Below are 14,549 nucleotides of genomic sequence, written 5' to 3'. Positions count from 1 at the left end.
GCTATTTTTACCAGTAATAAGGACAGACTATGCATCTTATAATATAACACTGCATTATTTTTTTTTACTTTTTTTTTTTTTTTTTTTTACGTTTTTTCATTGGTCAATTTTTTTCATATTGTACTAATTTAACAGTTAAAAGGACTAACATCCCATACCAAGGTTTCTTCATGGATTAAATCTCCTTACGCATCCTAATTTCCTCAAACGTTCTAAAACAGAATCTCATAGCCACACAACCAAAGCATTTCTACGTGCTTTAGACCTCTGCTGTGACACTGAAATGTGAATTTCTCATAGATTTTCCTTTGCCTCCAGAGTGCAATGAAACTTTTAAAATCAATCGCTCACACTTCACACTCATGGAGCTGTGCTAAAAGGTCTACCTTGTAAAGAGGATCCTTGATCTCAGTGGGACTAACCTAGATTCGTGATGATTCTCTCACTCAGAAAGACAAGAAGAGGTAGATCAGGTAGTCAACTCTCACTCCCTCACTCTCTGAACATTTTCAGTAACCTGCTAAGACTGTAATGGTAAATAATAGATAAAAACTGGTACTTTCCTTTTTTATGCATTCATTAAGTTGTCTGGTCTGTGGCGAGATATTGTGTCCATCATTAAATACTGAAATTAATTTTGAGGTTTTGATTATATATGTTACAAACCAGATTTGTACTGTTGCAGACACATTTCTTTCTCTACTGGTCAGATATCTTGAAAACTGTACTAGAGAGAGCTAGTGCTATTTCCAAGGTGAAGGAAGGTCACATCAAATACTGATTTGATTTAGCTGTTTTCCATTTACTGCACTTTGTATGACGTTAACTACAGCTTTTGCCAACAGCACGCACAACCTGAATCATAGGTCTTTTTCTCTGTTATATTGTAAGGACTTAGCATTAGGGTCCTGAGAAGATGCTAGCATTTTCTAGCATATACTTTTTAAGTTGGGGTGTCGCACGTCCCTACACAGGCCAGAAACAACCCTCTAAGTTGTTCACTCAGGTTTACTGGATGGTTTGTGGATTGTGCAGAGAAAGAGGGTATTATTTTGGACATATGTCACCATAAACCATAATTGTGTTGCAAGTTCATGATATATCATCAAGAATGGAGAGTGTTCGTAGAACATGAATCTTAACAAAGACATAACCAATAATCTGCCATACCACACCAAAATAAGAGAGGATAGGCTGATGTGATCTTCAGTAAAAGTTTTTGCAATGACAGAAGACTGATTTAATTTTCAATTAAGTTGAGGCTGGTGATCATCTGTTTTGTTCTCTGAAGATATGTAAATATTTTTTTAATTTACTTGTATTTTATGGAACATGTAGAAGTCTTTTTCTTGTAGGTTACGCAATAGTTTTACTGGTACAACCCACTTGAGATTGAGTCACACTGTGAACTTTTTTGGCTTCTGAAATGGAGAATGCTAGAAAAAGTTTGAGAACCACTGGGTTAGAAGATGCCATGCTATACAGAGCCCAGCCATCATTACTTTAGCTTATCATAAAGACCGAAAGCACATGTAATAGATATGCAATAGTTTATACAATAGTAAGTAGTAAATTGAGAATTCAGAATCATGCAAATGTCATTTTATGGATATGTTAAAGGAAGATAGTGCACATGACTTATTTGGTTCAGTGTGAAATTAGATTTAGGACACAGTGTCAGAAAAGTAGCCGTTTACCAAAACTAGTCAAGCCTTCTAAATATGAGCTCAGCCTATATCCCATTTAAAGTCCCAGGCTGTTCTCTCTGTGTAAGCTGTAGGCCTTGTGCAGAATACAGAGGTCAGGCAGCTTTTCTTTACTTCGTGCTTACTGAGGAACCAACCCTTCAAAGAAAGAGAAAAAGGTCTGCTTGAGCACCTGGGCAGTGCAGGAAGCAGCTGGACAGTCCTGATTACTCTGTGGACACACACATAGACGTTCTCATGCACAGTTCTCAATGCAGGTTAGCCCTCAGTGACTTATAGAGATTCACTGGATGGTTATTAATCACACCCAAGCCCTTAAAGGTTGCCTCCCTCTCTCTGTCACAGTAATAAACACACATATACGAACATACACGTGGCAGATGCTCTATCTCTTTTGGGGGGAGGAGGGTGGGAGAGTCCCTGGCTTGTGACTTACATTGCTGGCTGGAGCCAGAGGGGCTTTCCTGAGTATGTGTGTGGAGCTGCTGCGTTTAGAGTTGTACAGCGCATGCTTGTCCAGAGGTTGTCAGCTGTGTTAAAGCAAGGTGGGCATGGAAACTCGCCGTTGTGTGCCAGGGAAATAAGCGACCGCACCTCACCTCCATCTGTCTGTGTCGATGACGCAGCCACAGTCTTACCTCATGATGCCCGTCTTTAACAGAAACTTCAGGGACATGACTCAGTGCTACAGTTAACTACTTCCAGTCATAAAGTGATGACTGTTTTGTCTTTGCTATAACCACTTTGTAGCCTGGAAAGCCCTTATAGGCATGCAGCATGCTGAAAACCAGACAAATCACTTCATGTTCATTCTTTTCAGTAAACAATGTCAGGAAAATAACAACCTCTTTTCAGCAAGAGTTGATGGGATTTATAGAAATGGTACCTTATAAATGATACAAGTAGCATTTTTTTTCTTCTATTCAGTCTTTCCTTTGCTGCAGATTCCATTGCTGAAATGTTATGGCTATAAATTGTTGCAAAATAAAGTGAAATATTGGCAGTTAGCCCAAAGCTTAGCTTGGTTTATTCTACCAGCAGTCCAAAAATGGCAACTTTTACTGCTTGGTCAAGCAATAAAAGTTGTTCCTTATGCTAGAAGTGTTGCTGGAGCTTCAGTCTGTCTAGATTTTATGTTCCTCTTCGTGCATCTTGGAAGTTAAGTGTAACCATGCCAGAAACCTGTACTCTGAGCAAACTTGCTGCTCAAATACCAGGATTTGTAGAAACAAAGTAGTACTTGGAGTCCTATAGAAGTCTGTGGGAAAACAGCTTTGTGGCTTCACCTCTGTGATAGGGCTGAACGATATATCGCATTTGCGATAATATCGCGACATGATCAAGTGCAATTTTCTAACCGCAAAGGCTGCGATTATACTGCGATTATAAGGCTGTCCAAATTACTACCATATCCCAGAATTCATAGCGCGGCCCAGCCAAACTCCAGTTTCCAGCGATGGCGGCCGCTACTAAGTTTTAAAATTACTCATACTAATCTTTCTGGGTCACAAAATAAACTTTTAACATATTTTCAGGCGAGAAAGTAGCTGTGTAAACATCAAATATCTGCTCGGTTTATCAAGATATCCCATATTTGCAAAAGTGCTTCGACGTTTTCAGAGGCGTCTGCTACCCACCAGCTCGACAGCTAGCCGGGAGCTCGAGGGTTACTGATGCGGCCGAGAACGGCACAACTCCCGGCACATCATTTTCAGATCACCGCGGAGTTTCGCTGCTCGGGTTAAACGTAATATATAAGTCACTTAGACAACCTAAAAATGTTATTGTTGGGCTTTTTTCAGTGTTTTGTTTGTTCGTGAGTAAATCGGTTTGGCTGAGATTAAAGTTATTAGATTAGATAAAATAAAACTTTATTAATCCCCCGGGTGGGTTCCTCCTTGGTTTTCACACAGCTGACTAAACGTCAAACAGAAAACTTATTAAACAGAAGTATGAGACAGTCGAGAATTTACACCAGTGTCTGGTTATATTTTAGATAGCAAGAAGCAGACGGCCGAGTTTATTAAACTCCACCGAGACAGCGGTGACGCTAATCAGAAGACCGTCCAATTTCACGCCTTTAAACTTTAAAGGCGTGTTTGTGTGTGTGTTTATACAATTGCTATTATGTTTGCACTTTATGTGTAATGTTACTGACTGCAGAGATCAGTAAGATGTGTGTATTTTTTATTTATTAGTTTTATTTATTTAATATTATTTTTTAATTGAATGACTGTCTAGTAGTTCACAGATGTCGAAAAACTGAGTGTGGTAAAGCCACTGATTTTTTTTATGTATATTTCTGCAATCTGCACATTGTACTGACTTTCATTTTAATGTTTGCACCAGGGTTCCTTGTCAGCACTTTATGCTCAGATGTTTGTAAGCTAAAAATAAACTATTGTGTATGTTCAAATATACTGTTGTGATAGAAGAAGTTAAATAAAAATGTCAGTCATCAATTCATGCATCACCTCATGTCATCATAACAGAGGTCTGTCTTCCAGGAAAGAACAGTTTAAAATTAATGTAATATAGTATTGGCCATACTATATGATGTATTGCTTGTCTTTGTTTAATAATACAGAAGACAAAGACCTTAAAAAATAATCGCATATCGCATCGCAATCGCAATATTGGGGCAAAAAATCGCAATTAGATTATTTTCCATAATCGTTCAGCCCTACTCTGTGAACACTTTTCTGCTGAGCTCAGATACTTGTTTTGAATTCTACTGAATAAAAAAAAAGTCTTGGCCGTTTGACTCTGTTTCAAACAGGAGGATTATCTGTGGTACTTTCATTGGCTAGCAACTCTTGAATGTCAGACCTGCCCCTTATTGTCATATCCGTTCTTTTGCAACCAAGATGGCGGCGGCAGAATCGCTCATCTCGAGGCTTCAGAACAGGATTTCAGAAAGCAGTGGATGATTTCATGATAGCTACGTGCATCTGTTATGCGGTCTAATCTTTTATAGCAGGGGTCGGATGATTGGACAAAAATAATCAGCTATCAGATTACAGTCTGGTCCATCACGATTTGTGGGCTGTCTTTTTTGGGGGGGTTTTTGCCTGATTTTCGTATTTGCATTTGCTAATTTGTTGCTGCCTCAAGAACTTAATTCAGTAAGTAATTTATCAACAGCAACGCCTGAATAGTGCACCAAGGCGTGTTTCCTTTTTGTTGTGGTGAGCTGGAGGATACTGTTGAGCTTCTCATTATGAATGACTAGCATTGCTGTGGAGATAAAATAACAGAGATGACAAGATAGGTGTGCATGCTAGGATCTTGGCAGGCCAGCTGCATGTTGCAGCTTTCCAACACACGCCACTGAATGTTATAAATTATGAACCCTGAGTATTTATTGGAAAAAAATAATTTTATATAGGTATCTTCTATGTCATCGTCATTTAGAGTTTAAATATAGATTGTCTCTCACATAAACTACCATAGTTGTCGACTACAAAGGAAAGAAAATGTGTGACTACACCTTTAAGTGGGCTGCCTCTCTCTGCAGCTGCTCACCATGTTAAAGTCTGGTCACATCTAGTAGCAGACAGGCAGCTTTAGTGATGTACACTCCTCTTTGGCTGTCTCACACACACACACACACACACACACACACACACACACACACACACACACACACACACACACACACACACACACACACACACAGTGGGGTAATTGTCTGTTAGAGGTTTGGCAAAGATCCCAAGCTGCACAGCTGCACTGGGTCAATACACACACACATGCACACACACCCACCAAGCAAACTAGCTGCGGTTTTGTCACAGTGTGATGTTTTGCTCACACATCTTTCTTTAGTTGGGACTTTTTTAAAAAGTGATTTTTTTTTTCATTCATCCCCAGTAGTACTTGCTCAGGTGGAGTCTTTAGTCATGTGTTGACAATAATGAGTAATATATTAGTATTCAACTTAAATATATGCCAAGACACATTGATTCATTTGTTTAGCTACGGGAAGATCTAAAGACGGAGTGGGTCAGTCAGTTTATGACTGTTCCAGACTCAAATGTTTTGGGGTCTGCGATTTTGTGGGCTTCAGTGACCGTTTAAACCAATAAAGATATGGTGTCTGGTAACCTCTGTACAAACGATCCTTTGGATTTTTCTCTAGTATCATCATGAGGTTGATGTGTGTGGTTTTAGTGAAACTGATCAAAGTTTTTTACAGACATTCATGTCCCCTCAGAATGAATTGTAATATGTAACAGTAGCCTTCTCCTAGAAAAATGACCTCACAGGTCAATCGAGCAAGCTTTTATTACAACCTCTAATTTAGTTTTAGCATTAATTGACAGCTAGTGGCTGTGTGAATACGTGCAAGTACAATGAGCTCTGATGTCATCACCTTTAGACTTTAGTAACCTAGAAAATGGGAATTTCTCATAGTTGTTTAACAGCACGAGGAGGGATTTTCACCTGCAGTAGAACTCGAGTAAATTTTCTCTAATCCTAACTTAGTAATCAAACTTATACCAGCCAAACAGCGAGTGAAAACGAAAATAAATGGAGTGAAACTGAAACTGAAGAATAGCTTCAGACATGAGTCAGGCATGATTGTACATTTACAGTGGAAATGACCCTATTTATCATATCAGAAGTCCTTACAATAGTTATTTCAGGAAGGATCATTTAATTAGAGGACTTGTTAAACAACTTAACTTAGTTAGTACAGCCTCACATACATGCACATACTTATATAGTACTGATAAATAGCATAGTACTGATAAATCACATATGCAGACTGATAGTAATCTATTTCTAGCTTTTGCTCTCCCTCCCCCCTTCTGTCCCTGCACAGCAGCTGACCTTTAACCCAGATACCAGACCATGTGGTCCACTTCGGGTTATGTTGTGGTGTGTCAGGCCAACGTGATTTCCTCTCCATGGTCACGTGTCTTGATGTGGGTTTGGCTGCCTGATGCTAAAACTGAGGAAATCAGTTGCCTTGCTGATCACTCAGTGAACCGTTGATGATTTTTGCTTTGCGTATGGTTTTCCGTAAAGCAAATGTTGGGAGAAATTTTTCATTTACTATTTTTTCAGTTGCTGAACGATAAATAGAAGGCTTTGTGTAGAGGGCAGTAGCTGCAGAGGTGACAGTGAGGGAAATTGTGTATTTATAGTAGTGATTTCTTAGAGCAGCCGTTTGTTCTTAAAGTCTATTATTTATTGATGTCTTTAACCACCAGTTCAATTCTTATTTCAAAGATGTTTTTTTTTTTTAATTTCAGTGAGAATACCTCTTTAAATGGATAAATAATTTAAAACTGCAAACATAAATTCCAAGATATTGTAAATTCCAACCTGTGACATGTTGTTTCCGCATCTTTGTGTGTGCCAGCAGAGTGCTATTGAAATTAAACCTGGTCTTTTTATTCAGTGGTGGCACGCAGCCCTTGCTGTTATTGAATATAGGCCATAATATCAATATATGACTCTTAACCTGTTTCATATATATCTTACAACAATGTGTAAGCTTAGAAAATGTGCTTGAATAAGGTGAGAAAGGATGAAAACTTTTCACTTGCTCTCCACAGTTTTATTACCTATTTATTAATTCACTGATGTTAACCTAAGCTGAATCATATGGTACATAAAGTTGATATTTTAAGTAAAATATGTGGCCTTTCATAAAGAAAAATGATTTCAATCATGAACAGAAAAAAAGCAGGAAAAATGCATGTATTTTTGTGCTAGTTTTTAAACTCAAACTGGCAGAAAAAAAATCAGAAAAAAACATTAGTTTGGAGTAGTAATGAAGGAGCCTGTTATGAAACAGATTTAATCAGAGAGATGGATGGCAGGAAGGGAGGAATGCTTTTGTCTAGACTTTTCTCTTCCTCTCTTAGCCGGCCTCTCCTCTTCACAGAGCTCCAGATGGGGGATTAACAGTTCACTTGACGCATTGTCATGATGATGTGGACAGGTCTCTGTGTCTCTCTCTTTCTCCTACACAATAACCCTCTCTGGCTTACCTATTATGTTTTTGTCTGTCCTGCTCTGCTCAGTGCTGCCCCCTGTCTGTTGACTTTGTAACAAAACTATGTAAAATACAGCAGAGGAGGAACAGGGTCTGCAAGAATTATGAGTCTCAGGATCATTTGTATTCAGGGTGTGCTCCGCTCAGCTGCTGTTTGGTTATAGGTTTTCATTAAGGTGTCTTCAGAGCAATAGTTGGACCACAGCGAATTTCAACATTGCATAAGGATGTAAACGTCTCAAATCACAAATCCTTAAACTAATCATATTTAACCACACACATCATGCTCATATCTGCTTAACAGATGAGTTTGTGATTAAATCTCATGGTGAAAGGGGGGGGGGGCAGATTTAGGGTGCTGAGTTCAGCTTTCTAAGTGCAGAGTTGTACCTCCTTTAAAGTTTGTTGTGTTCTTATTTCGTCTTGGTAAATACCCAAAAATTATTTGGGCAACCAGGGAAAAGTGTATTAAAGTGTACCTTAATTACATGAAATGAGACATGTCTGTTACGGCAGCACTTCGAGACGGTACCTGACAGAGAGGGTGTTTTTCTTTTTTTTTTTAATTTTTATCAGTGCAATTAAATGAAGCTCTCAATTTACCGGTCGATCTACGTCCCTACCCTCACCTATGGCCACGAGCTGTGGGTAGTGACCGAAAGAACGAGATCGCGGATACAAGCGGCAGAAATGAGCTTCCTCCGAAGGGTGGCTGGCCTCTCCCTTAGAGATAGGGTGAGAAGTTCGGCCATCCGGGAGGGGCTCAGAGTAGAGCAGCTGTTGCTCCACATCGAAAGGAGCCAGCTGAGGTGGTTCGGGCATCTGACAAGGATGCCCCCTGGGCGCCTCCTGGGTGAGGTGTTCCAGGCATGTCCCACCGGGAGGAGGCCCCGGGGCAGACCCAGGACACGCTGGAGAGATTATATCTCTCGGCTGGCCTGGGAACGCCTTGGTGTTCCCCCGGATAAGCTGGAGGAGGTGGCTGGGGAGAGGGAGGTCTGGGCCTCTTTGCTTAGGCTGCTGCCCCCGCGACCCGGCCCCGGACAAAGCGGATGAAGATGGATGGATGGATGGATGGAATTAAATGAACGTGGAGAAGATCACTCCTCTCCATATCAGGGATGTGCACTGAGAACTACTCGACTTTTCTGTCAGCTGTATTTTATTTGATCCCCTCCCACCTCAAACCGCTCTCACTTGACTGTGAGAGTGTTGCAGACTTGTGACAGTGTAGCTTTATCTGACAGAGTGTGCACTGGATCTCATTTACATTCATTTGCATCCGTTTTCTATTTCTGTTGTTTAATGGTGATTGTGAAACAGTCACCATTAAACAAGCACAAGTGCTCCCCTTCTGGCAGTAATAATGAATTACATTCTCCCAGAGGTGCACACATAGCCACGATGGAGCCACAGAAGGAGCCCTGCGTGGGGTTTAACCTTACTGTGACCTAGCATTGCTCATCACTGAGTTAGCATGCTAACTAGACACCAGAAACAAAGTACAGAGTGAGATTTAGGAATGCAGTTTAAGAAACTACATTTTCATCTGCTAATGCACATGATTTGTCACCTTCACTATCGTGCTCCCAAGATTAATTCTGTTAAATTCAACACGCTGACTAAAATCCAGGAAAAAAGAATTTATGTGTGTGATGCTTAAGCAGTTTTATCAGGGGCTCAGCTGCTCGCGCTTCCCTCCAGCCAGTTCTGTTAAGAATTCCAAACCATTTTGCAACAGGCAGCCTCTGGTGTGTAGGAAAGAAGAAGTGCTTTCTATTATCGGAACTGTCACAAGCCTGCCTGGTTAATAATGTGACTTTTTGTTTAAATGAAGAGAGACACAGTTTGTTGACTTTTTATGTAGGAACTTGCTGCCTACGGTGGTGTGTTTACGCTGAATGCCTGCGGTGTGGTACTTAAACACATTATTAATCTGCATCTAGCCAAACCACAGTGGTTCACCTAAAATACCATTAAGGTTTTTGGTCACACTGTATAAGACTAATCATATTTTGATGCTAAGATTAGTTTAAATGACAACAATGTGTTTAAAGTTGCTGAGTTTGAGGTCAGGAAAGAAAGCATTATTTTTATAAGACTGAGCAGCAAGACAGCAAGTAGCTAAACCGACATTTTTTTTATCAATAATTTGAAATTTGGTAACAGTTTTGTCTGTTTAACTTGGACGACCGATAAAAAAAATCTTTTAGGACCAAAGAGCTAGACCTGCATTGACATGCTAATAACTGCAGTGTCTTGAGTGGCCACTAGAGGCTGGTCCAGTCAGTCCCGATAGACTCCTAATGTCCACCTTAACAGCATTAAAAATGTATTTGTGCTGTTGGTACCTTTTGGAGCATTTTACTTGCATTATCTCACAAATAATATATCCTCATGTCCAGTATGAGGTATATCCATGAAGCTTTTGCTTTGGTCTTTTACTTCATTTTTCACCCCACCGTCTTGTCACAAGTACTCAACCATTGGTCAACGTCCATGTTTTATATACTGTTGCTGCGTAGAGTCTCCGTCTTTAAAAAAATGTATTTATTATTTAAAGAGTTTAATTTCTATTGTTTGCCCACTCAAGGTTTATAGGGATTTTAAGAAGTATTTAGTTAAATTACTTATTTACCAATTAAGTTACTTTTCTGACACAGTAATTAGATAAGTATTTTAGATACAATATTGACTAAGTAATTAGTAATTAATTACTTTTTTAAAGTAACTTACCCAACACTGCTATAGCCACACAATAGTGACACACAGCTTAACTGACCACCCAAACACTAAAAAAAAACTCAGTGATAAGTCGAACACAGGAAATGGGCACTGCAGTTTATTTATAAACAGCTTCAATGAATTTTAACAGTGATCACTTTCACACTTTGATGCTTTCACTATCCAGAAGCCATTTCCCACAGAATAACCGGTCGCAACAGACGGCCGCCCTCCCTGAGCCTAGTTTAAAAGGAGCTTTTTTTCTTCCTGCTGTTGGAGTGTTTGCTCATAGCAGATCACTGGATCATTTGGTTTTTCTCTTTTTTGAACAAAGATACAAATCCGTGTATACATACAAAGCTCCAGCTTGCATGTTGAGTCCAAACATGGGTGTTTGGGTTTTAGACTATTGGTCAGATAGATATGTCTATAAATCTTTTACTAAGTGTTTGGGAGACTAACGCGAAGATTTAAATAATTACAGATATAGTTGAGGTCACCAGCTTCATCACAGTGTACAGATGAGATATTTATTCATTTTTGTTGTTGCTCTGCTCATCACAGATACATGATGCCATATGAAAATTATTCCTGTATTGCTTTTTAACATAAACACATTCAAGGATTTCTAACACCAACCTTTAAAATGTTTCGAGTACTCGTATTTCCATCATTTGGTTGGTGTTACATCATAAACTGAAGCCCCAGCAAATGTTTTTTATGACTCTCCAGCCTCTTACATCGATCCAGACAGGCATCGACCTCACACCATAAACACACAGACAGGGCTTTGCATTCACAGCTCTGCTCGTCTGCCTGGAGCAGTGACTGAATTGTCTCCAGAAAGCACCACCTCACTTCTTGAGGGGTGGTGTTGGAGTCTCTGTGTGTTTAAATAAAGTGTGTGAGCTCAGTAGGTGTCATAGGCTAAATGTAGGTGGGTTTCAGTAGGTGTGTGTGATCTGGTGTGCAGTGTTTGCATGCAAAGAGGTATGAGGTAACGGCACAACCTGAACTATACATGTAGAGCTTGTCTTGTGGTTGAAGACGTGCGTGCATTTTTTATGTGTGTGTGTGTGTGCACCTGTCACCTGTGAACAAACAGCCCGAGCTCTTCTCCTCATTAGGCGTCTTCAGCACCTCTGCAGAGACGTACATCTTCCCTGTGGAGTGCACACACTTACACGCAGTTTTATTCACTTATATACACACTCTCGTGTGCTCGCTCGCGCTCGTTTGTGTTTTCATGCTGACAGTTAAAAAGCCACTGCAGCATATTTTGCTCATCATCACTTACTTGTATGCATCCGTGTCTCGAGCATCTACAGCTTTGTGCTAAATCCCCCCCGCACACTTCTCGCTCTTAAGTTCATTCAGATCGGTCCAGTTGGTCCATTTTTCACACCGAGCTTCCATTAAGAAGTCGTATCCTACAGACAAACTCAGTGACTGCAGCGCAGTGTGAAATAGATTTGCTTTCAGAGGCTGGTAAACAAGTGATTATTTTTACCCTCGGCTGCCATTTGTCCTTTTTTAATATCGTCTCCTCGTATTTGGAGATGAAAATTGCACGTGCATAAAGTCAATGGTTTATTTTTGTTGATGCAGGTTTTAGGGCAGCAACGATTTTGAGGATCAGATTTCAGGATTTAAAGATTAAGATATGATAATATGGTCTATTAAAAAGGTTTTTGCAGTGTTCACAGAGAGAAGGCACTAAAACCAACATTTGTGGCTCAAATAAGATACATTTGTTTTGTCACATTTAATACAAACATGTTCAAAATAATGGATTTCTTTCTGTATTCAGTGGGCATTGACATTTTATTGTGTTTTATGTTAGCAGTGTGGGGACATCTCATTGACATAATGCTTTCCCTAGCCGCTTACCCTAACCCTAATCATCAAAAATGAATGCCTAACCCTTACCCTAAACCTAACCATAACCTAATTGTAACTAAAACCGCATTTTGAGCCTCAAAAATGCCTTCAAACTTGTGGGGACTGGGATTTTGGTCCTCATGAGGCCTGTCGGTTCCCACGAATATAGTAAACTTCCAATTTTTGGTCCCCACAAAGATGTTAATACCCATCCACATATACACACACACACACACACACACACACTCACACACGCACACACACACACACACACACACACACAGTCATTTCACTTATGAATGCGTTTCACAGATTTTACAGGCTTAACTTGAAGGTCAAAATATTACAGTCAGTGCTTTCCTGGAAAAACAAGTCAGGTGCTGCTAGAGCTGGGCGATAGAACGATAACGATATGTATCGCGATATAACTTTTACTCGATAGAGAAATTAAGCTATCGCGATAGACCTCGCCGCTCTTGTCATCTTAAAAAAAAAAAAAAAAAAAGTCAGCCAAATTAAGTAGCGCAGAGCCGAACCAATCACAGCCGCAGCGTCACGTCGTGTGACTTGTTACGTACAGCACAAGTGCCAAGCCGCACGTGTGTTTGTTTGGGAAGCAGCCAGCGGGTAATGGAGCCAGCGCGTAATGGAGGAAATGAGTGTGCCGACTAGAAAAATCAACCGAGCGTGACCGAAGAGAAAACAGATGATGGTTCCAATGCCGGAGAGATTGTCGAACGGAAGAGCCAAAGAAGTTCCGTAGTGTGAAGGTATTTCGGCTATTTCAAGTCTGACAAAAAACAGAGTAGCGTGCACTGTAAATTGTGCCGAAAACAAGTCTGGAAATACAATAAACTGGTGCATGCGTCACACTGTGCGCCACGTTATTGTTTCGGTGAAATGAATTTCTACAATACTGTTAATTCTACTCTCTGCAGTGTTTAAATGCTTACATATACACAGTTACTGTCCGTCCACACATACGACTCGGTTCTGCTTCTATGCCCCAGCTTTGTTTACTTTTTCCCACCGAGGCTTCTAGACTTCTGATTGGCCAACATTTCTGCACGGTTAGGAATCTAGCGCCACCTGCTGCTTTGGCATGTTCATAGCAGCGTTTTCCTTCATTTCTGCCTTTATGTGTGGACGGGATTCTTTTTTAAAACGAAAACGGAAAATCTCCGTTTTCAAAAATACCCGTGTACGTGTGGACGTAGCCTCAGTCTCTGACTGGAAGCGCTAATTCGTCATTCGGCTTTTGTCAGACTAAAGTAACTGTTAAAACTGTTTGAAAAGCTAAGCTATACAACAAGGAGAGATTGAGAATTTCCTTTTAGTTCTCAGTTTATTTGATATTGACAAAAGTTAGTCAGTTTTGTCTGTTCTTCTGTAAAACAAACTAAGATTTATTTTTAGAATTAATATTTTGTTTCTAAGTGGATTTGACAATTTAGTCTGTTTCGTTTGTTCTATTTTGAAACTTAAACGCTTTAGCGGCTGCCTTTTGTGTAGTTTGCAATATTTGCCTTTATTTATCTGAAAAAGTCTCATGTTCCTTAAGTACATCTACCCTGTTGAACTTATTATGAGAAATAAATATTTAAATCAAAACAAGCTGCTGATTATTTCACATTTTACTTGTGAGCAACGGCACATTTAAATCTTACAAATATAGTTATTTGGCTTATATCGTGATAGATATCGTTATCGCCTGAAATGAAAAAAATCTCATATCGCCCAGCTCTAGGTGCTGCTATAGCTTACCTGGTTGAGCAGGTGACCCACATACACTGAGGCAGAGAGGCTGCAGGGGCCAGGGTTTGATTTTGCCTCAGACAGTTTCCTGCATGCGAGTCCCCCTTGTTCCCTCCCTTGTGTCTAATTCAATAAATGCTAAAAACAAAAGAGTGAACAGACAAGAAAATACAGCATATTCTTCAGAGGCAGAGTCAGGGTTTCATATCAGGGAGTGATGCGTTTCCTGCTGGATAGCAGGGTTAAGCTGGGCATACACTGTGTGATTTTTTTCAGTCGTGTTAACCAGCTTCTGCTCAAACTGCACGATTGACTCGCGGGGGTTAGAAGTTCGTAGGTCACGATGCAGGGTCTCACACTATACGGCCCGATGCTCTGATGCGACCTGAGTGCTCACACTGTGCGTCCATAAAATGAAGGTTATAACAGAAATTCTGTCGCTCGCTCTCCCTCTCTGTCTTTCACTCACACAG

General features: G+C 40.1%; 1 protein-coding gene and 1 long non-coding RNA gene across 3 annotated transcripts in view; both read left to right on the top strand.

Moving 5' to 3' along the window:
- LOC146647666 (uncharacterized) overlaps positions 1-14,549 on the top strand; it is a 302,194-nt gene that overhangs the window by 109,528 nt on the left and 178,117 nt on the right. The gene's annotated exons all lie outside the window — the stretch shown is intronic.
- LOC146647667 (zinc finger E-box-binding homeobox 1-like) overlaps positions 1-14,549 on the top strand; it is an 81,498-nt gene that overhangs the window by 36,203 nt on the left and 30,746 nt on the right. The gene's annotated exons all lie outside the window — the stretch shown is intronic.

Source organism: Rhamphochromis longiceps, linkage group LG18 (assembly GCF_057381845.1).
Source record: "Rhamphochromis longiceps isolate RC_006_pf linkage group LG18, R_longiceps_female_GT1.1, whole genome shotgun sequence".
NCBI classification, from domain to species: Eukaryota; Metazoa; Chordata; class Actinopteri; order Cichliformes; family Cichlidae; genus Rhamphochromis; species Rhamphochromis longiceps.
The sequence above is the reverse complement of the archived record's forward strand: the minus strand, read 5'-3'. Positions and strand labels throughout refer to the sequence as shown.